At 36.8% G+C, this 22,467-nt stretch overlaps 1 long non-coding RNA gene across 2 annotated transcripts in view; it reads left to right on the top strand.

The window, feature by feature from the left end:
* Positions 1-8,593: 8,593 nt before the first annotated feature.
* Positions 8,594-22,467, top strand: part of LOC309658426 — a 179,209-nt gene continuing 165,335 nt past the window's right edge. For both annotated transcript variants that reach the window (XR_014262231.1, XR_014262232.1), the window contains exon 1: positions 8,594-8,811. This is a non-coding gene — a long non-coding RNA (uncharacterized lncRNA). The remainder of the gene's footprint in view (positions 8,812-22,467) is intronic.

The following is a 22,467-nucleotide window of genomic DNA, read 5'->3' as shown; positions in this document are numbered from 1 at the left end:
GACTGTAACTTTGTAGTATGGTCTGAAGTCAGGAAGTCTGTTACCTCCAGCTCCGTTTTTCTTTCTTAAAGTTGGTGTGGCTAATAGGGGTCTTTGTGTTTTCATACAAATTAAAAAATTTTTTGTTCTAGTTCTGTGAAAAATGCCATTGGTCATTTGATAGGGATTGCGTCGAATCTGTGGATTGTCTTGGGTTATATGATCATTTTAACAATATTGATTCTTCCAGTCCAAGAACATGGTATATCATCCAACTGTTTGTGTCATGTTTAATTTCTTTAATCAGCATCTTATGGTGTTCAGAGTACAGTTCTTTTGTCTCCTTAGGTAAGTTTGTTCTTAGGTATTTTATTTCTTTTGATGTGATGGTAAATAGGATTGTTTCCTTAATTTTTCTTTCTGATCTTTTGTTGGCTTTAAGTGGGCTTTAAGGCCTCAGTTCCCCCCTATACTCCTGGTCCAACCACACACCTGGGGGGGCCTTCAGGCAGATTTTTTTAAAGCTATTTGAATGTATATTCAAGGGCAGCAACAAATCTCTCATCCTTGGATTTAATACATCTTTTTATTGCATTATAGATGAATTTACTTTACAAGATAGTTACTTACCTTTGCTCTGATAGATTCACCAGTTCTTTTATAATAAGTTTGGTTCAGCTCAGCATCTAAATTCTACAAAATTAGTCTTGCTCATTTCCATTTAGATGAGCGCCTGATTAAAGTACAATGGCACTCTGACTTCTTAATATAAACCTTTACATTTTTTTATAGGAAAGTTTTACACAGTTTAACACAATAAAATTTGATGCCATTCAAGCACTATATATTTGTCTTAGTTCATGTTTTCATTATGATGTGCTTGAGTTCTAAGGTTTGTGTAAGTGTATAAAGATTTCTAGTAACATTTTCCCCAGAATAGTATTTTAATTTTTATAAGGAACTTGAAAATTAATAGTTAGTATATGAGGAGAAACATGTGAAGAATAAAGAGGTGAATAAAGATGAAAAATTAAAAATTGAGGATAATAATGAGGATGTGAACTAAAACACTGGCTGCATTGTCTTCTATGAATAATTTTCCAGACTTTACTGAGTATATCCATGTTTTCTCATTCTTCTCAAACATTGGAAGGGCTTTCTTTCTTTTAAATCTCTCAGTAATTATTCTTGTTATCCTCTACTAGTGACTTATGAAAGAAATTTCTCCTGCCGTTACTTGATTTTCTCTGTTTCCTTAATCTCTTCCTGTGTATTGGATCATCACATCAACATTCAAATATGCTCTAGAATCTCTTACCTCAAATAGAAAAAAAAAAAAAAAAGACAGTAAAAATATTAGTTAGATCTCTGAAATAAATGTCTGGTCCAGAAAATAACTTAATGATATGAATTCTGGCACAGACATCACCTTCTTAAGTCCAGAGAAATGTCTTTCTTTTATTTTTTCCTCCTCTAACACATTACTACTGTGCATTGTCTTATTGGAACAAGCTACTAAATCTCTCCAACCCTTCAACGTGTCATTGAATTCATATTCTGCAACTTCCTGTCCCAATAATGTTAATCTCACCATTTCTTTTATCCCTTGTTTGATTATCTAGAAAGTAAAGATAATATCTGTAGCAGACATAAGTGGTTGCCTACCTCACTTTCAATCTCCCTACTTGGTTATTTTGTTCATGTTTTTAATTCTCTCCCATAGGACTCACTGTTAAATCCTGCGTACTCTAAGCTGATCATTAAAATCTTATTCTCTTTGCCAGTGATAGATGTAGGGATGATTACGAAACTTTGATCCTACCCTAAAGATAAAAAATATATTTTAATCATGGTTAAATTTGTATTCATCTTCATTTACATTTGGACAAGTCTGCTGGAAAGAGTCTGGGGAAAGTTTCCCCTTTAAAAAAGAAAACTCACACAAGAAGAGTTACCCACATTTTCTACTACACGTTCTCATGCTTACACACAGAGTCATAACCATTTTACTCTCATGAAGGGAGGAAGGCTGAGAACAAAGGTGCTGAGGAGGGCGGGTCAGAAAATAACGAAAAGAGCTGGGTTCTTGATGACATCATTCAGCCACTGAATTAAACAACCCTGGGGGTGCCTGACCTTTAGAGTCTTTGCTATATGAGGTAATAAATTTTTCTTACTGAATTGGGATTTTCTATTTTTTTCAGGCAAAAGAATCTTATATAGTGTAGTACTTACCCACAAGTCTGGTGAGATGATTTAATAAGTTAATTCACATATACCACATAGCAGAGAGCTTGGGACATAAAATACTTAAAAATGGAAATTATTACAATTGAATTTTCCCCTCTTCCTCTCCTTCTTCTCCTTCTTCTTCTCATAGTATTAGTATTAGTAATAATTAGTACTGTTTTATTTTACGATTTCATGCGGTCTAAGTAAATTTAATTTCCCCAATAGCAGTACCATGCATCTTTATGAAAGAAAACAAGAAACACTATCAAGCAATTAGATAAACACATAACATTTTCTGTAGTTTAAGAATCATCTTTTGGCTTACAAGATTTTCAAATGTAGGGGATTTTAAATGCCTCCTCCGTTCTTCATTACCTGCTGAGTTATCCATGACCTAAATATATGCCTCATCCTTATATTTTTACCATTAGACTCATATGCCTCCTTCAGGGGTGATGCATTCTACTCAATAATGACAGATAATGATATAAAATTTAAGCAAATAGTAATGTTATAAATGGACCTTAATCATTTCAAATCTTATGTTTCTCACTCAGAAAGGACCAAGCTTTCCAAAATAGTAGTGGACCAGATGGAAGAAATGTAATATTCAAAGGCAAATCTATATACGTTACTTCAGATATATCAAGTAAAGGTAAAAATGGATATTTGTTTCTGAAGAGAGATGAAACACCTTGCTAATTTTCATTAAGTACTTAGTCTTAATGAATTTCACTTAAATCATACGTAATTTTTAAATAGATCTTTATTGGAGTATAGTTGCTTCACAATGCTGTGTTAGTTTCTGCTGTACAACAAAGTGAATCAGCCATATGCATACACGTGTCCCCATATCCCTCTTGAGCCTCCCTCCCATCCTCCCTATCCCACCCCTCTAGGTCATCGCAAAGCACCGAGCTGATCTCCCTGTGCTGTGCTGCTTCTTCCCACTAGCAAACTGTTTTACATTTGGTAGTGTATGTATGTCAATGCTACTCTCAGTTCGCCCCAGCTTTCCCTTCCACCCCAATATCCTCAAGTCCATTCTCTATGTCTACATCTTTATTCCTGCCCTGCCACTAGGTTCATCAGTACCATTTTTTTTTTTTTAGATTGCATATATGGAATCTGTTCCATATATGCGTTAGCATACGTATTTGTTTTTCTTTTTCTGACTTACTTCACTCTGTATGACAGACTCTAGGTCCATCCACCTCACTACAAATAACTCAGTTTCGTTTCTTTTTATGACTGAGTAATACGCCATTGTCTATAGGTGCCACATCTTCTTTATCCATCTAGGTTAGTTCTATGTCCTGGTTATTGTAAATAGTGCTGCAGTGAACACTGTGGTACATGTCTCTTTTTTGAATTATGCTTTTCTCAGGGTATATGCCCAGTAGTGGGATTGCTGGGTCATATGGTAGTTCTATTTTTAGTTTTTTAAGGAACCTCCACACTGTTCTCCATAGTTGTATCAACTTACATTCCCACCAACAGTGCAGGAGGGTTCCCTTTTCACCACACCCTTTCCAGCATTTATTGTTTCTAGATTTTTTGATAATGGCCATTCTGACCGGTGTGAGGTATCACCTCACTGTAGTTTTGACTTGCATTTCTCTAATAATTAGTGATGTTGAGCATCTTTTCGTGTGCCTCTTGGCCATCTGTATGTCTTCTGGGACCTAATTAAACTTAAAAGCTTTTGCACAGCAAAGGAAACCATAAATAAGATGAAAAGACAACCCTCAGAATGGGAGAAAATATTTGCCAATGAAACAATAGATAAAGGATCAATCTCCTAAATATACAAACAGCTCGTGCAGCTCAATATCAAAAAAAACAAACAATCCAATTAAAAAATGGGCGGAAGACGTAAATAGACATTTCACCAAAGACATAAGTAATTTTTTGATCGACTTGAATGCCAGCTTTATATTCAGAGTGGTCAAGTTCAAATAATTTTTGGGAGAACTGAGCACACATGCAACAAAATGTGAGGACATTAATCGAAATTTAAGGACTATAAACTTTCCAAATAACTCTAACATAAAATCAGTGAAAAAATTTAAGCAATATATAATACTGACATAACTGTTGCTTCAGTCTTCTTGTAAATTAAATAGAAATAACACCGATAAGTAAATTTTCTTATATGGGTTTAATAAAAAATGGTTCTTGAAAACTAAAAAAGAGAAAAATTAAGTACATAATTACATTGGAGTCAAAGTACGTTTTATTGTTGTTGTTGTGATAACAGTTGCTAATTTTCAACAATACAGGAATTGTTGCCTAACTATAGTTTTCTTTGTTCCAAATAGATTTTTCAAAGTAAAAATATGACATAAATTTTGCCCATAAGATGATTAGACAAAACTGGCATTGGGATGGAAAGTCATGTGTTTCAAGACCCTTCACACCAAGAGATATTTAGGCATTATTACTTAGATTAATTGAGCTTTTATTAAAGCTAATTTTCTAGTATTCACACTTCAAAATACAGATGGAAATAAAATATATAGTTCTCAGTTTGGCAGGAGTGTACTATACAATTTATAATAAAGTTGATTTATATTAATTGCTAGAAAATTTATGGGCAACAGATTTATTTTAATGGAGTCATTTATGGTCCTAATTTGTTTTATTGATATTAGGATCCGGACATCTTGCTGTTTTAAAAAGATACTCAAGCACAGGGAGATCAGCTCCGTGCTTTGTGACCACCTAGAGGGGTGGGATAGGGACGGGGGAAGGGAGAGGCAAGAGGGAGGGCATCTGGGGCTATATGTATATGTATAGCTGATTCACTTTGATATACAGCAGAAACTAACACAACACTGTAAAGGAATTATACTCCAATAAAGATGTTAAAAAAAAAAAGTTAACAAACAGCAAATTAAAAATGGATGATTTTTTTAATCCATTTACAATTAATTAAATAGTACATTTTGTTTTCTTTTCTTTTTTCTCCTTATGATTGTTGTTTTTCATTGTCGCCCCTATGTCCTTATGCTAATAAATAAAGTTGGTTTCTGCTAAATACAGTATTGAAAATCAAGAAGGAAATACACTATTCTCTTATTCTCCTTTAATTTGAAAATATGTGTATTGGCACCACTATACTGCTTTCAGTTAACGTTAATTTGTGTGTACTTTACATTTTTTTATCAGTCTTGCTAAGGGTTTCTCTTAGTTTCCTGTTGCTGCTGTACCAAATTAACACAATCTTAGTGACTTAAAACACCACAAATTGATTATTTTACAGTTCTGGAGATCACAGTTCAAAATAGGTCTAACTAAGCTACAGTTAAAATGTTTACAGGACCCCATTCCTTCTGCACATTCTGGGAATCCAGTTTCTTGCCTTTCTCAGCTTCTAGAGGCTCTCCCCAATCCTCAGCTACTGGCCCCCTTCCATACTTACAGCCTGAAATGAAATCATTCTCACTTTGCTTCCACTGTCACATCTCCTTCTCTGACTCCGACACTTCTGCTTCCCTCGTCTACTCTTTTTCAAAATAAGGACCTTTGTGATTACACTGGCTCACCAGGGTAATTCAGGAAACGCTATGGAGATCCTGACTTAACTGCATCTGCAATGTCTCTTTGCCATGTAAGGGAACATATTCCCAGGTTCTGGGAAATAACACTTATACAACTTGGGAGGGGGTATTATTCTACTACTACAGAGTTTATCAATTTTATTAAACTTTCAAAGATTAACGCTTATGGCTTTGTTATTTTTCTCTATTTTATATCTTTGATCTTTGTTCTCATCATTCTACTTTTTATCCTTCTTCTTCCTCTGGGTTTTAAATTTCCCCTTTTCCTTTTTAGAATCTTGAGATGGAGGCTTAGCTGATTGATTTTTTAAACTTTCATATTTAAATGATAAAGTATAGCCAAAGACTGTTTTGCCTCAATCATATAAGTTTTGATAAGGTACATTTCTATTTCCATACTGTCAATAATATATTTTAAATTCCCATTGCATTTTTTTAAACAAGTGTTCATTTAGACACGTACTGCTAATTCTCAAACACATAAGATTATCTCATTATTCTTCGCGAAAGCATTTATTCATTTATGTATGTTCACAGAACATATGATCCTTTGTGACTTATTGAGACTTGTTTTATAGCCCCAAAGACTATGTATTTTAGCTGCCAGATGTAGTATTCTATAAATTTCTGTTAGGTAAGTTAGATAATAATATAGTTTAAAACTTTTATATCTAGAAGAGATACAGCAGAGGAGAAGGGGTTGAGAGGTGGGCAAAATGGGTAAAAGGGATCGACTCTGTGGTGATGGATGATAACTACACTTTTGATGATGATCCCGTTGTGTATTGAATTACAGTGTTGCACACCGGAAACTTTTATAATGGTATACATCAATTTTACTTCAATAAAAAATAAAGCTTTTATAGCATTACTGATTGTTTTGTTTTTAATTATGCGAAAATCCTGTTTGAAATAGCTGTGGTTCATTGTATATTTTTCTGTAACTCCTGTTAATTCTGTCAGTGTTTTAAATGTATGTTGCTTTGTGTTATTACTGGTTATTTTCTAAATTCAGCTTTTTAATCTTTACCTTTTCAAAGTGACTTAAATTATGCCAATTAGCCATTATTGTAAGTAAAATACCATGTATTGTTGTTTTGTCCTTTGTACTTTAGTTGTCACTCATTCTCCTTCTATTATGTGTTATGTATGCACAGTGTAGTTTTTTCTTTAAAGAGTTAGTAACTATTTAATATATTTTATAAATATTATTTTATAGTTAAATTCACAATTTCCCTTTCCGGTGCTCTTCGTTTCTTCCTGCAGATACGTACATCAGTAAATTTGTGCTCATTTTTGTTTGTTTGTTTTGGTTTGGTTTGGTTTTCTTTGTCTTATCTGAAGAGCTATCAACAGTATTCCTTGCAGTCTGGTTCAGCTAGCAACAAATTCTGCCTGTTCTTGTTTATTTGAAAATTTCATTATTTAACCTTAATTTTGGGACAAAATTATTAGTAGAGATAAAGTTTGGGGGTTACACATTTTTCCTATAATTTCATTAAATATATGATTTTATTATCTCTGGCTTCACTTGTTTCTGATGATGTTAGCTCTCATTCTTCTTATTGTTGTGCCAGAATATAATGTATCTTTTTATTTTCTGGTTAAATATTATTTTCATTTATGATGTTTGACTATGATGTGACTTTCTTTGAATGTATTCTATTTGTGTCTTGCAGAATTTTTTAAAAATAAGTTTTTGTTTTTAGAAAACATTTTAGATTTATAGAAAAATTGAAAGGGTAATACAGACAGTTCCCATATACCCAGCCCCGAGTTACATTCTGCACCCATCCTGGATTCCCCTGACCTCTTAAATGATTTTTTAAAATTTGTTTATATTAATATTTACTATTTGAGCTGTAAAGCTCTATGGAATTTTACAAATGCTTAGTGTCATGTATCTGCAATGAAAGTATACAGCATTGTTTTGAAACTCTGAACATATTCCCTGTGTTTCATCATCATTTCTAGCCCTTCTTTAATCTACTGGCCATTACTGATTTACCATGCCTATAGGTTCTGTCATTTCCAGATGTCATATAAGTGGAATAATTCAGTATGTAGACTTTTGCTACTGGCTTCTTTCATTTTACCCTATACATTTAATATTCATCCATATCCTTTCATGGCATTTTAGTTCATTTATTTTTCTTCATTGAAGAATATTGCACTGTTTGAATGTACCACACTTTGTTTATCCATTCATCTATTTCTCTCTTGATTGTCTTTGTCCCTTGTGAAATACCAGTTGACTGCATTTCTGTGCCTCTCCTTCTGGGCTGTTTCTATGGTTTAATTGATCTATGTGTCTATTCTTGAGCCAATATCATGCTCTCTTGATTACTGTAGCTTTATAGTAATTCTTGAAATCAGGAATTGTTAGCACTACAGCTATGCTGTTAATCTTCTATTATTGTTTTGGCTGTTTTAGGTCTTTCTCCTTTCCACATTAACTTGATATTAGTGTGTCAATATCAAGAAAAGAGCTCACTGGAATTTTGATTGGAATTGCATGGAATATATAGATACAGTTAAGAAGAATAAACATCTTAATAATATTGATTTTTCCAGTCAGTATACACAGAATAACTCTTGATTTGTTTAATCTTTGGTTTCTTTTATCAGCATTTTATAGTTTTGCACATATAGTTCCTATACATATTTTGTTAGATTTATATTTAAGTACTTCATTTTTATGGTACAATATATATGGTATGTTTTTTTTTTGTTTTTAATATTAACTAGAAATTTATTTTATTTATTTTTGGCTGTGGTGGGTTTTTGTTTCTGTGCGAGGGCTTTCTCTAGTTGCGGCAAGCGGGGGCCACTCTTCATCGCGGTGCGCGGGCCTCTCACTGTCGCGGCCTCTCTTGTTGCAGGGCACAGGCTCCAGACGCGCAGGCTCAGTAGTTGTGGCTCACGGGCCCAGTTGCTCCGCGGCATGCGGGATCTTCCCAGACCAGGGCTCGAACCCGTGTCCCCTGCATTGGCAGGCAGATTCTCAACCACTGCACCACCAGGGAAGCCCAACATGGTATGTTTTAATTTCAAATTTCATTGACGTATTAAATGTATGTGTGTTTATGTTTATATGTACGGTATATATACAAAATACATATATATGTATGTATAGCATATACACAAAAATATATACTAAACCATGAATCCTGTGACCTTGTTATGGTCCTTTATTATTTCCATAATTTTCCAAAATTATATTTTTCTGCAGAGACAGTCATGTCATCTGCAAGTATAGACAGCTTTATTTAATCCTTTCCAAGCCAAATACTTTCTCTTTGTTTTTTTTTTTTCTTGTTTTAAAGTACTAGCTAAAAATCTCAGTAAAACGGAGAGTAGGAAGAGTAAAAGAGAATATCTTTCCTTTTTTCTGGATTTTAGTGAGAAAGTTTTCCACTTCTTAACATGATATATAAATATTTTTATGTCACGTAATGCTTGTGTCTGGTTTTGGTATTATGGTAATGCTGACCTCATAGAATGAGTTTCCTCAGCTTCTGTTTTCTGGAAGAGATTGTGGTAATTGGCACCCTTTCTTTTGATTTGGTAAAATTCACCGGTGACTATCTGAACTGAAGGTTTCTTTTTTGGAAGGTTTTTGATTATTGATACAATTTTTTTTTTAATAGATATGGGCCTGATCAGATTACCTGTCTCTCCTTGTGTAAGTTTTAAGCATTTGTGTCTGTGAAGAAATCATTCTGTTTCATCTAAATTATAGAGTTCTGCTTGTTGTTCTTTACTGCCTTTTTAACATTCATGAAACAGGTCAGGATGACGTCTCTTTAATTTCTGATACTGGTAATTATTTTTTCTTTTCTTTTCTTTTTCTGTTAACCTGGCTAGAGGTTTATCAGTTTTGCTGGTCTTTTCAAAGAAGTTTTTGGTTTCATTGATTTTCTCTAGTAAAGTTTTCAGTTTCAATAACTTATGCTCACATATGTATTATTTCTTTTTACTTTCTGTTTACACTAATATTAAATTGTTCTTCATTCTCTAGTTTCCTGAGGTGGAGCTCAGATTACTGATTATAGATCTTTCTTCTTTCTGAATATATGCACTTAATTTTCCTCTCAGCACTGCTTTCTCTGTATCTACAATTTTTTTAAAATTTTTAATTCTATATAATTGCTTTTTAAAATTCCTCTTGAGACTTTTCTCTGTGATCCACATGAGCTTGAGAAAAATGTATCTTTTATTGTTGTTGAGTGGAGTAGTCTATAAATGCCAGTTATATTAGTTTGATTGCTATTACTGTCCAGGTCAAGTCTATCCTTACTGATTCTGTACCTACTTGATCTATCAGTTTTTGCTTCACATATATTGAAAGCTTGATGTCAGATTCCACAACTTTAGGAGTTTTATGTCTTTTTGGAGAATTGATACTTTTATTAATATGTAATGTCCCACCTTTTCCTTGGTATTTTTAATTAAAAAAAAAAATTTTTTTAACATCTTTATTGGAGTATAATTGCTCTACAATGTTGTGTTAGTTTCTGCTGTATAACAAAGTGAATCAGCTATATGTATACATATATCCCCGTATCTCCTCCCTCTTGCATCTCCCTCCCACCCTCCCTATCCCACCCCTCTAGGTGGTCACAAAGCACCGAGCTGATCTCCCTGTGCTATGCGGCTGCTTCCCACCAGCTATCTATTTTATATTTGGTAGTGTATGTATGTCCATGACACTCTCTCACTTCGTCTCAGCTTACCCCCACTGGAATGGTTTTGACCCAGAAAGAATGTCACCAATAAACAGTCTCACTATGAAACAAGATAGAGAACAACCCCTCAGGGAGCTGACTGTAAGGCTGGAGGCAAGGCCCCTCCTACACTTTTCTTCACTCCCACATGGAGCAAAAGACTCAGTTATGTGTTTATTCCAAATCTTGTAAAGCAGCACTGGCTGTAGGGGCTAACCCTGCCCTTTGTTTCCAGGTGTCCCAAGCTGATTCTTAAATCAGCTTTGTTGAAATTAATATGCCTACTCCAAAGTTTTTAGTTTAGTATTAACTTCATATGCCTTTCTTATTCCCTTTACATTTTTTGAATTATTGGAATTTATTTTTAGAATAGTTTTGAGCTTGCAGAAAAATTGAGCAGAATGTTCAGAGTTCCCATATACTCCCCCTCCCACTCCTTCCCTTGCCCTCATTATTAACATCTTGCCTTGGTGTGGTAAGCATGTTAAAATTGAACCTACATTGATACATTGTTATAAAATAAAGTCAGTTATTTTAAGGGCTCACATTCTTTGTGATCTACAGTTCTGTGGGTTTTGTCAAAGGCATGATGTTATGTACCCACCATTACCACCACATCATGTGGAATAGTTTTACTGCCCTAAAAATCCTGCCTGCTCTAGCTGTTCATCCTTCCCTCCTCCCCTCCCCAATCCCTGGCAGATTGTTCTTTTTTTCACTGTGAATGTGATAAATTCCAGATTTTCTCCAAATATATTATGGCAGATTATACTCCAACACGTGGAAGGGAAGTATTATCACAGTAGTTTTTTTTCAAATATAATCAGACTGGGTTTATGCCTCTCCTACAAAGATTGATCATAATAAAGTATATTGTCTCTAACACTTGTTCACCTGAGTTTGGATTATATAAGAACTACTGAAATAGGCCACCAATCTTCCAACTCTTGTGCTAGAAAGAGCCTCTTTTTTTTTTTTTTTTTTTTTTTGTCGAAACCATACTAGCCTCTAATGAATTCAGCCAATTAAAGGAACTAAAGGTTTCTTTTCTCATTGTTCCTATGATCTATATACTCTGTGTGCCTACAAGATGCCAGTATTAAGAGTTCATTCCTTGCATATTCTCTGTCCATCACCACTGCCCTATGCTATGAGGAAGTGCTTCTTCTCCACCCCTCACTTGGGTTACAGAAGGATTAGTCTGTATAACCACTTACTCTAGGCTAAGTGAGGTCTTTGAGTGCCTCATAAGGCCTCTTTAGCCATAGTTCTTGATGCTCTGGACTTATTGGCATGTTCATAGGAGTTTTTGTGGAAATGTAGTTACCTGGAAGTGCTGAGGTGTCTGTTCGCTTGTTTGAAACTTGAGTAACGTAAACACCTTGTTCTTCTGCTTAATCCCCAAGGATTGACATGGGGATGGTTCAATTTCTCCCTTTAGTATATTCAGTAGACTAACGCAGCAATGTGCTGTGTTCTCCTTCAATAGTCCTTGTTGCTCCCATTTACTACCCACATGGTAAGAAAGCTGTCCTACATGTTTATCTCAAACTTACATGGAGAAATTTGAGAAGAGTCAATTAGTAGAACCATCCATAATGCCAACTACTAGTAAGGGTCTATAGAGGCAAACATAGATACATATATCCATATCTGTCTGTCTGTCTATCTATCTATCTATCTATCTATATCTCCTCTGGAAATTTTTTTCCGTGATACATTAGTTGGTGGGAACGAATTTTTCATAGAATATGTAAAGGCCATTCTGTGTGTACATGTTTGTATATATTTCATAATTTTCCATGTATATGTAGATAGAAATCTACACACCAAAGTTCTACTTCATTTATGTAATTATTAAGGTTATTTTTATAATGAAATGTTAAGATTTCAAAGAATTTTTATCTCCTAATTTTCTCCCAAATATTAATTTAATTACATAGGGGAACATGTCATCTAAATTCCTAAATAGTTATATCAATATTGATGCTAATTTTCAACGCTTTTTTCATCAAGTGTATATATTAATAAGATGTGTGAAATTTTTTAATTCTAGTGATAGCTTTAGGTATAGATTTTTTTTTGATTTCTATGTGTGTGGTGTGTTTTATTATATATTAGTCTCTTAAATCAAATAGAAAACAAAAAGTGGAGCTACAAACCAAAGTTACAACAGTATTAGCTTTTCTCATCGCCCGTCTATCTACTTTTGCCAGAGGTCTTTATTTCTTCATAAGGCTTTGAGCTACTGTGCAGGGTCCTTGACTCCAACCTGAAGAACTCCCTGTGGCAGGCGGGTCTGGTGGTTAAGAACTCTCTCAACTCTTGATTAACGGGGAATGTCTTGATTTCTCCCTCATTTTCGAAGGAAAGTTTTGCTAGATATAGGATTCTTGGTTGACGGTTTCTTTCCTTCAACACTTGAAGTACATTGAGCCATGCCATCTGGCCTCCGAGGCTCCTGATGAGAAATCTGCTCATGACCTTCCTGGCAAATCTTCTCTCAGCTTCATAGAACTTTCATAATGTACCTTATCGTGTCTTATGCAGCAGAACATTTTGTATAGTATCGTGAAGTCAGTTAAGTTGTAACATTATTTTGAGACCAGAATTTAAGGAAAAGGAATTGAATATTTCAAGTGTAGAGATTATGAGGTCTTTAAAATTATTACAGATTTTCAAACGAGAAATAAAAAGGCCACTGAAGTATCCTACAGATTTTAATTTATAACAAAGTGAATACCAATGTCTAATAACACACGTAAAGAAAAATTTCTTTGGGATCCTTTTTCCTAAGTGTAAAGGGGCCTTGAACTCAAGAAGTGAGAAAACCCCTGTGGTTTACCCCCAGCTGTGATGCATCCATTTCTTGCTCTGACCTCAGAGTGCACCACTGTGATGTACTTCACAGAGCCCTGTAAAAGGGGCAGCTGGGCCCAGGTTTTTGGTCCTTAGAGCCCAGGAAGCTGCTTTTGGTGACCTGACGGCCTTGGACCTACAGTTAGCTTGTTTTTTCCTTGTTGCTGCCATTTTGTTGATTTGTTTTTCTCTTTTCTCTACTCTTTTTTATTTTTCTCATTTTTCTTTCTTCTTTGCCTTCTTCTCATTTTTCTCTCTTTATCATTTCTTTTAGTTTAAAATTTTTTCTTCTCAATTTTTTGGTGTTTCTTTTCCATTTCTTCTGCTTTCTTTTCTTCCTTTGTTCTTTTTCTCATTTGTATCTTAATTTTAGTTAGTATTGCTAGATTAGTACAATTAGCATAGTCAGTACTGTTGGTATAGTTAGCATAGCTGGTGTAGTTAATACTTGATTAGCATAGTGTAGTTAGTGCTAGTTAGCGCCGTTGGTACAGTTAGCGTAGTTAGCGTTGTTAGTAGAGACAGCACACTTAGCACTGTTAGTACAGTTAGCATTGTTAGTTAGCGTAGTTAGCGTTGCTAGGTAGTGCTGTCAGTCAGTGTAGTTAGCAGGTCACCACGATGCAGGGCCTCACAGCCAACTCTGCTCACAAGGAGGCTCATATTGATGACTTTGAGATCCTCCGCACCATTGGTGAAGGCACCTTCGGTAAAGTGAAGTTGGCGCGGCACATTCTGACCGGGACACAGGTGGCTCTCAAGGTGGTTAAGAAAAGGCGTCAGAGCGTCGCAAGTGTCCAGGCACTTTTCCGGGAAGTGTGCGGTATGAAGCTCCTGAATCACCCCAATATTGTAAAACTGCTGGGGGCAATTAACACAGAGGAGGCATTTATTCTGGTGATGGAGTACCTCAGTGGGGGGGACATGTACCACTATTTGAAGATCCATGGCCGTATGACAGAGGCGGAGGCCCGAGGCCCGTTCCGGCAGCTGCTCTCCGCCCTGCAGCACTGCCACCAGAGGGGCATCGTGCATCGGGACCTGAAGCCAGAGAACCTGCTCCTTGATTCGAACATGAATATCAAACTTACAGACTTTGGCCTCAGCAACAAGTGTGATGACTCTGGACAAATGGACACAATCTGCGGCACACCCCCTTACTGTGCCCCGGAAATCTTCCTGGGGCAGAGCTACAGCGGCCCTGCGGTGGACGTGTGGAGCCTGGGAGTAGTGCTCTACGCCATGGTAACTGGGTGCCATCCCTTTTGGGGAAAAGACTTCCAGGAGCTGCGGAAGCAAGTCCTACAAGGGAAATACCACATCCCACCTTATCTGTCTTTGGAGATAAGGGATCTATTACAAAAAATGATTGCCCTCAACCCCAGTGACAGAGGCACCTTACCTGACCTCATGAGGCATGCTTGGTTAAACATGGGCCAGAAGGAGCCACTCCAGCCACCCTGTGAAGAGGACCTGAAGGTGACAACGGTGACGACTCCGGGCTTGACTTGCGACCAGATCCAGGATGCTGGAACAGGCAGTGTGAGCGCCGAGAAACCCCAGGTAGGGGCCTCCATCGTAACTGTGAGGCCCTTCTGTCGCGGGGACCTCAGCGGCAGTGAACTCGAGCCTTCTCCAAGCCCTGTGGTGTCCCCCCTGAAAAGCAGGTGGCTCTACCAGGGAGAAAACGTGCAGCTGCAGGAAGACCAGCAGGCGGGGCAGAAGACCGGTGAGTCTGCCTGTCCCCCACCCAGCCTGCAGTCGAGGACTGCCACCCCCAGCCCAGCCCCCCAGTGTGGCACTGGGACATCCCCCTCCACCAGCAGCAGGATTGGAGCCCCAGAGGGAACCAGCTGCCCCCCGGGTGTGTCCAACACTGGAGGGTCCTCCCACACTGGGCAGCCTGAGAGTGTGTCCTCATCCACTCCCTCTGGCCACAGCCAGAAAAAGCAAGGGGTGGCTAGGAGAATCTGGAACTTTGTTTTGAAACATCTTTGTTGCAAGCTGCCCAGCATGAGGCGTCATAATAAAGTGAGCCCATGTGAACCCCATGCATGACCGAGGCAGGAAGGTCAGGCCGCCACGCTCCCTGGGGCCCGGTGCAGGGGAAGATGAGGGTGTTCTCTGCGCGGCCTTCAGAAGCATCGTATCCAAGACCCTGGCCAGCTCAGAGGATGGTCCGGAGCAGCCCGGGCGACCGAAAGCGAGGCCACCGTGGCTGCAGGTCTGCCCCTCAACCCCCACCTGGGTGAAACTTCAGAGACTGGACTGTCATTCCTGGGTCACGTCTCCCCTCCCCCACTCTTCTGTCTTCCGTGTTGGTGGGGGAGGGGGATAGTTCTTGTTCCAAGGACTCCTTGGTTCTTCCAATTCTAGTTAATAAACTTGATGCTCGGGCTTCCCTGGTGGCGCAGTGGTTGAGAATCTGCCCGCCAATGCAGGGGACACGGGTTCGAGCCCTGGTCTGGGAAGATCCCATGTGCCGCGGAGCAGCTGGGCCCGTGAGCCACAATTACTGAGCCTGTGCATCTGGAGCCTGTGCTCCGCAACAAGAGAGGCCGCGACAGTGAGAGGCCCGCGCACCGCGATGAAGAGTGGCCCCCGCTTGCCACAACTAGAGAAAGCCCTAGCACAGAAACTAAGACCCAACACAGCCATAAATAAAGAAATAAATAAATACTTTAAAACAAAAAAAACTTGATGCTCCAGAAAGACGTATCACACCCTGCTTTGCATCTGCTGTGATGTATAGTGCTCAAGGAGACACCTAGAAAGACAGAAGCTGAGAGATTGGGGTGTGGATGCAAAAATAGAGTTACTAGGAATGGGAGAAGTACAATTTAAACTCAATTAGTGGGGCGCACACTTCCACTCCAGCACAACGCAGTGCTTTACATGTTTACATGGCCCCAAGGTATTATAGGACACATTCCCATTAGCTCTGTTGCTTCTGGGCCGTGCTCAGGAACTAGGTCAATACAGATGCTCCTGGGTGGGGATCCAGCGTCCACGTTGCTCAGTTCCATCCTTTTCCATAAGCCCGAGCTCACCCCCAGCCTCCTCCCCACAAACAGGTGGAGGTCGGCTCACGACTCTCACAATCCTCAGGTTCTTCCAACCTGCTTTCATCCTTGGGGAAAACCAGCCCGTTGTTGGCTTGTCTTTCCCAAAGTTATCATCCTCTTTATTTCTAACGTGGAACACCTACCTCTTTATTCAATTTCAGATTTTATAAAATACTGGAAAAGTCTTTGGCTTTAAGCTGCTTTTTTCTGCTTTCCTACAACAAATGTCCATTGAGAAAGAAAACAGAAAATCATTACCTAATTGAAATTGTAGGAGCAAATATATGTAGAAAAAATATATATACCTTAATACTGTCCCATTTGTATAGGTATTTCTGATCAGTGCCATTTGTATAGCTTCACTATTAATTGTCAATTCCTTTGGGGTAACCTGGAGTCCCTACTGAAATGCAAACATTCTCTGAGAAAACAGCACTGCTATTACCACTTAACTATGCTTTAAGGTAAATTAATTTGTCAGCTTTGTTGGTCTGGCCACTGACAGTCACTAGACTGCAGCTCGTTAAGATTGGTTATAAAATGTGTTTTGCTGGAGGGCGGGGGAGAGGAAGTTTCTGAGCCCAGTTGATATTCTCAGACGAATTCACAGTGTGGTCTTGGGGGCTGTTCCTGTCTCTGGAATAGAAGCGGCCAGAGAGTGAAGAATTACAAGAACATTTACTTCCTTCATTTCCTCTTTAGTTCTAAATACATCTCAATTTCCAAAAATAAAAGGCTATGTAATATATTTCCAGTTTTTCTTTATTAATAGGATCAGTAAATAATTAATAAAAGCAAATTAAAAGTGAACTTGTCACAAAGGGAACAATCCTTTGTCTGACATTAGTGAACAGCCTGGTTTTTAATATAAAATATTTTATAAAGGCAAATTATGCTGAGTTGCACTCAGGGTAATTAACTTTTCAGATGCAGTAGCTTTAAACTATTTATGTTGCTTGAAAATAATCACTTGTAAGCAATTTGTTTCAATTTTATAAACTAGGGCCAGTTATTATAGGTATTACAGAAGCAGTAATTGCTATTCAGCAGGGTGACGCTTTGCTCTGTCCTCTCAGCGACTCCTGGTTGGAGATACGGGGGCCCAGGACGACGGTAGGGAATTTGTAGCTGCTTTGCTTTTAACATCATTGTGTGAAGGCTGCAAGAGACTAGCTTATAAACTATGAGAGTCAGGCAAAGAGTTTGAACCTACACTATAAAATCCTGTAGTTCTACCCTCTTTACAATATCTGGCAAATCATTCATTTCACTAGGTTTATAGAGAGCCATTTAGTAAAATGAAATGGGTATCCTATGGGTAAAGATTTAATGTCTAGTGCAATCTAGGGCATTATAGTGCTACCTTCCAGCTCTTCTCTCCCAGTGTCTTATACTGGAGGTAGTGATGTGCACATATCTATTCATAGTTCCTCATTCCAATGAACTGTAAGGTCTTGAAATTGAAGGCATGACTTAGCAAAACTTTTTTCAAGGAGCAGGCACACAGCATATGAGTGCTGATTACATTTCATAGTTAAATTCGTTTTTTTTCCTAATATAAACATTGAATTTCTCCTTAGCTGTCATACTAAGAAGACCTTGCAACTCACAAGATTTGACAAATAACTCACCTCTTTGATTACATGTTTATTTGCATATTACTTTTTACCTGATATGAGAAAGAACACAGCTAAATACAGTTGTACTGGGAGTTTTGTACACATGTGGAGGGATGAAAGAGAAAGGGTGTCGCTAACAATGGATTCTGACAGCAAGAGGGAGGCAGGAGGTCCTTAAGGACAATCCCTATTATTAGTTAGTGGTGGAGCTGAGGGGGGTCTGTATTCCAGTGATGTTTGTTTTTGTTCTGTTTTTATCCTCATAATTGTGTATCTGAGCAGCAACCCCCTGATTGGTTTTGTATTGGTTATTAATTATTTACTAATTACTAATTATTAATACAACCCCTGTATATATTTTGTAAAATTTATCTATATTTTATAAAACATATTTTATGTTATTTATAAGATAAAACTTTTTGTAATCTTGTAAAAAACATTAGCAAGGGTTAAAATGATCATCCAATTTTTTTTCTCTATAGTAAATATAACAGGGACTTTTGGAAGAAAGAACCATTTTAATGTGTGTAATCTTCCTAAACTGTATATGTGGGAATCCATATGAAAATGCCAGGCTGGCCAAACTTACTAGATACATAAATACATACTCGTTAAAATGTTGAATGATGGTTCAAAATCATGGCTCAGTTTGGAACCATGACTAGAAAGAGCTAGGAGAATGGCAGTTAGATAAATACTTAGTATTTCTAAAGGGATGTGGGACACAGTACCTCTCAAACATGGCATGCCCAAGAGTCACATGAAAAGGAATTGTAGTAAAGGGGTTTTGACTTTTCAGTTCTCATTCAAGATTATAAACCAACTCTGGAATCATATGTGAACCATACCTAATCCTTGCTTGTTGCTCAACCTATTGTGTCTCACTCTGAGAAGCAGATTTCAGAGGGACAAAGGGAAAGAAGTTTGCAACACTAGGCCTATGAATTAAGCCCTGCTTAGTTCTCCTCTTTGATTTTACTGTGTACTGATATATAGTATACGTCAAAGCATTTTATATAATCTGCACACCAAATAATTCACACTGAAATGTAGTTATGGCACTAAAAATATCTTGCCAAAAGCCATTCTCCACAGAAGAGGAGTGAATGTGTGTTCCCAAACTTAACTTAAAGTGATAACCTTATAAAATCCTTTGAATATCGGATGTGACTGGTGTGTAAACTAGATAGTGTCCTATTCAAAGATGCTTCAGGGTGTTTCCTGAAATAGATGTACTTATTTGGATTGGCTGTATTTTCTGTCACTCCCTGTCTGAATTACAGGAAGCGCTTGATCGTTAGGTGACCTGATTTGACCCCAGTTCCTCTCCCACAACTTCTCTGTATGGTAGCCAGAATTGTCATTAACAAACAGAAGTTCAGTCTTTCTAAATTAGCTCCCATTTCACTCTGAATATAAACCAAACTCTTCAAAATGACTTAAAAGCCCCACATGATTACCCCTCCCTTAGTTCTCAGACATCTCACATCACTGAGATGCAGCGGGAGCTCCGGTTCACCTTCTGCTTCTCCGGTGACACTAGCTTCATAGCTTTCTCCAAACATACCAGACAAGTTCCGCATTTAGGATTTTGCTCTGACTCTGAATGGGTCAATTTTCCCCAGATATCTTCATGGGTGAAGTCCCTCACTTCTTCAAATTTTTGGCTCAACTATCACCAAAAGGAGGTCTACCCATACCTAAGTAGCCTAAGTAAAAGTATAATCCACCCCCAGGCCCCGCCTACAATTGAAAACCCTTTCCTTGTTCTTTCATTCCATAAGGCTCATTGCCTTTTAATGTAAAATATCATTTATGTGTCCATGTTTATCATTATCTGCTGCCCCATCGCTTCTAGAATATAAGCTCCACAAAGGCAGGCATCTTTGTTTGATTCACTAAAGTATCTTTGGAAAGTGAAATAAAACCTGGCTCATTGTGGGCCATCAATACATTTTTTTTTTTAAGTTGAATTAAGTGAAAAGGAGACAGGAACAAATCATGTTTTGGCCTACATGTAAATGATAGCATTAAATTGTCAATTGTCCTTGGAAACAATTGGAGAAAAGTTAGAAAATCTTTTTTTTCCCCCCTTTAAAAATCAGCAAATTGTATAGAATTGAGAATTTACCTTGGAGCAATTTAGAATCCATGTGTTGTTTGAATTTTGACTAAGCAATGTCTTTAAGTTCACCAGATTAATCAAGCAAACAAACCTGAGTCTAAATGCAGACTTCCTTACGAAGTACATATTAAATGATCTTACAAGTATAGGAGGGAACTGCTCCCAGGAGTGGGGTTGACCGGTGTCAGAAGCTAATAAAGGTTTGAATATTAAAATAAATAGAATTAAATTAAATTCAGCATTAATGATCATGAACAATGAAGTAAGTTTCCAATGCTATATATCAGAAAGACCTTCATAAGAAAAAATGTCATTTGATTAGTTTCAATAAGCTTTATTATGCTCAACAAATCAAGGGATGATCTACTTAATTTTTCATATTAAAAGTTTGTAATTTTCATCTAGTTTAATGTTCACAGGCTTTCAGAATTTTTGTTCACTTGATATTTTTTAATTAAATCCTTAGGTTGTGAAGTTTTTCCCTTAAAGTAAAATCTTCCTTGCATTTTACAAATAAAAGTTACCTGTTGCAATATTCAAATAACATATATTATGCCTCTGCTCCATCAGCATATTGACAGATTTGCTGCTGAGACATAATGGGTTGTTCTCTTGGTTAAGTCTTAAACTATACTGAGTATTACATATGAAAAACTGCAAGTAGTGATTTGATAGAATGTCCTCACCTTCTTTTTCCTGTCCTTTATGTTTCATTATGAGGAATTGAAATATAACCCTAAGCAAGACCCCGTTGCAAAATCATTCCTTTCCCTTTTGAGTAATGATTTTCTGGTAGTGAAAATGTGAAATAATGAAAAGGTTAGAATATGCTTTAATTCATTCTTGCAAAGGTTATGATTACATCATTATTTGGGTCAAAATCAAATCATTGCTTCCATTCTTCATATGTTAGACAGATTAGTGTCAGATAAGTACAGCATAGTATTTGTGTCAACACTTAAGGATAATATGTTATTGTAAACCTTTATTAATCTTAATGACTTTCAAATGTACCTCGTGCTTGAATATTTATTTCTTTAAATGTCAACTCACCTTTTAAGCTATTGCTCATGTAAAACAAAAAGCAATCTACCTAGACTCAGGAAATGTTTCTCATGTGGCTGTTTAAACATAGCAACCAGGATGTAAAGAGTTTGAAAATCAATTACATGCTTTCAGAATCTAATCAGCAACACTTGATTGGAAGTATCAACCCACAAGTACGGAAAAAGGAAATCGCTTCAATAAACGTCACTGATATTTCCTAGCATTTTGTACTTCGGTACCAACAGGAAACTAAGAAATGTTGCTAGGATGTTAGCGTCAAATGTTTCAGCCTTCATGACCATTCATTTTAAATATATTTAATTCATTCAAACAAGTAAGGATTAGCGTCATAGTAAACTGTCACCAGTCTATGAATAAGCAAGTACACCTATGTCTCTTACCCCCCTGGGACAATTACACCCTCTACATGGGTCTGTATTATTATCTCTGAAACTTTCCAGTTGCATTACTGTCACCCATGTGCTTGAAAATCCAGGTTTACTGTCAAACCATAATAATACAAAGAGATTTAATCTTTTGAACTGTAAAATATATTAAATCTAATAATAGGCATGAAGAAAAAAATCCACACCACATGTCAATTAAAACTTCCTAATTTGAACATATGTATGGTACATTTCTATTAAATTTTTGTTTGTTTTCTCAAAGGATTATTATGTTCTGTATACTTAAATCTAAAACGTTGCTATCTCACAGTCTTAATAAATAATACTCTATGGCTCCTTATTAACTTTAAATGATTTTTAAATTTTAAAACTGATTAAATGTTTAATTTTATTTTTATTACTATTTTTTATCCTGGAGGGACACTTGAGAAACTGGTCAAGTCTCAGAAAATCTCTATGTTAAAAAAAAAAAATCTCTATAGAACACTATACATAAGAATGATTAGTAATTGTAGATATCATAGCCTGCAAATAATTTTCAGTGATCTTTTAATTAGACAACATTTTCCTCTAGGTCTGTTTATTTTGGCCAATGCATAAATTCTAGTTTTATATTTAGTTTTCTCTTCTCTTCCCACAAAGAACACCGACTCTAATGAAAATTATTAATGTAGGAATAGGAAATTGCAGCTTCTTCCTCCCTTTTTTCGTTAAAAAAGCTCTGCTCGATACTGTTTCTTTATCTAACTAGGCCTAGATATAACAAATTACTACTATACGATATTCTAGTGAGGTATGTTTTCTGGCATATAACATGTAAAATAGTAGGGCTTTTTGGCTTGAT

Source organism: Balaenoptera physalus (assembly GCF_965194825.1).
Source record: "Balaenoptera physalus genome assembly, chromosome: 3".
Taxonomy (NCBI): domain Eukaryota; kingdom Metazoa; phylum Chordata; class Mammalia; order Artiodactyla; family Balaenopteridae; genus Balaenoptera; species Balaenoptera physalus.
Note: the sequence above shows the minus strand (reverse complement) of the source record. Positions and strands in the feature narration are given on the sequence as shown.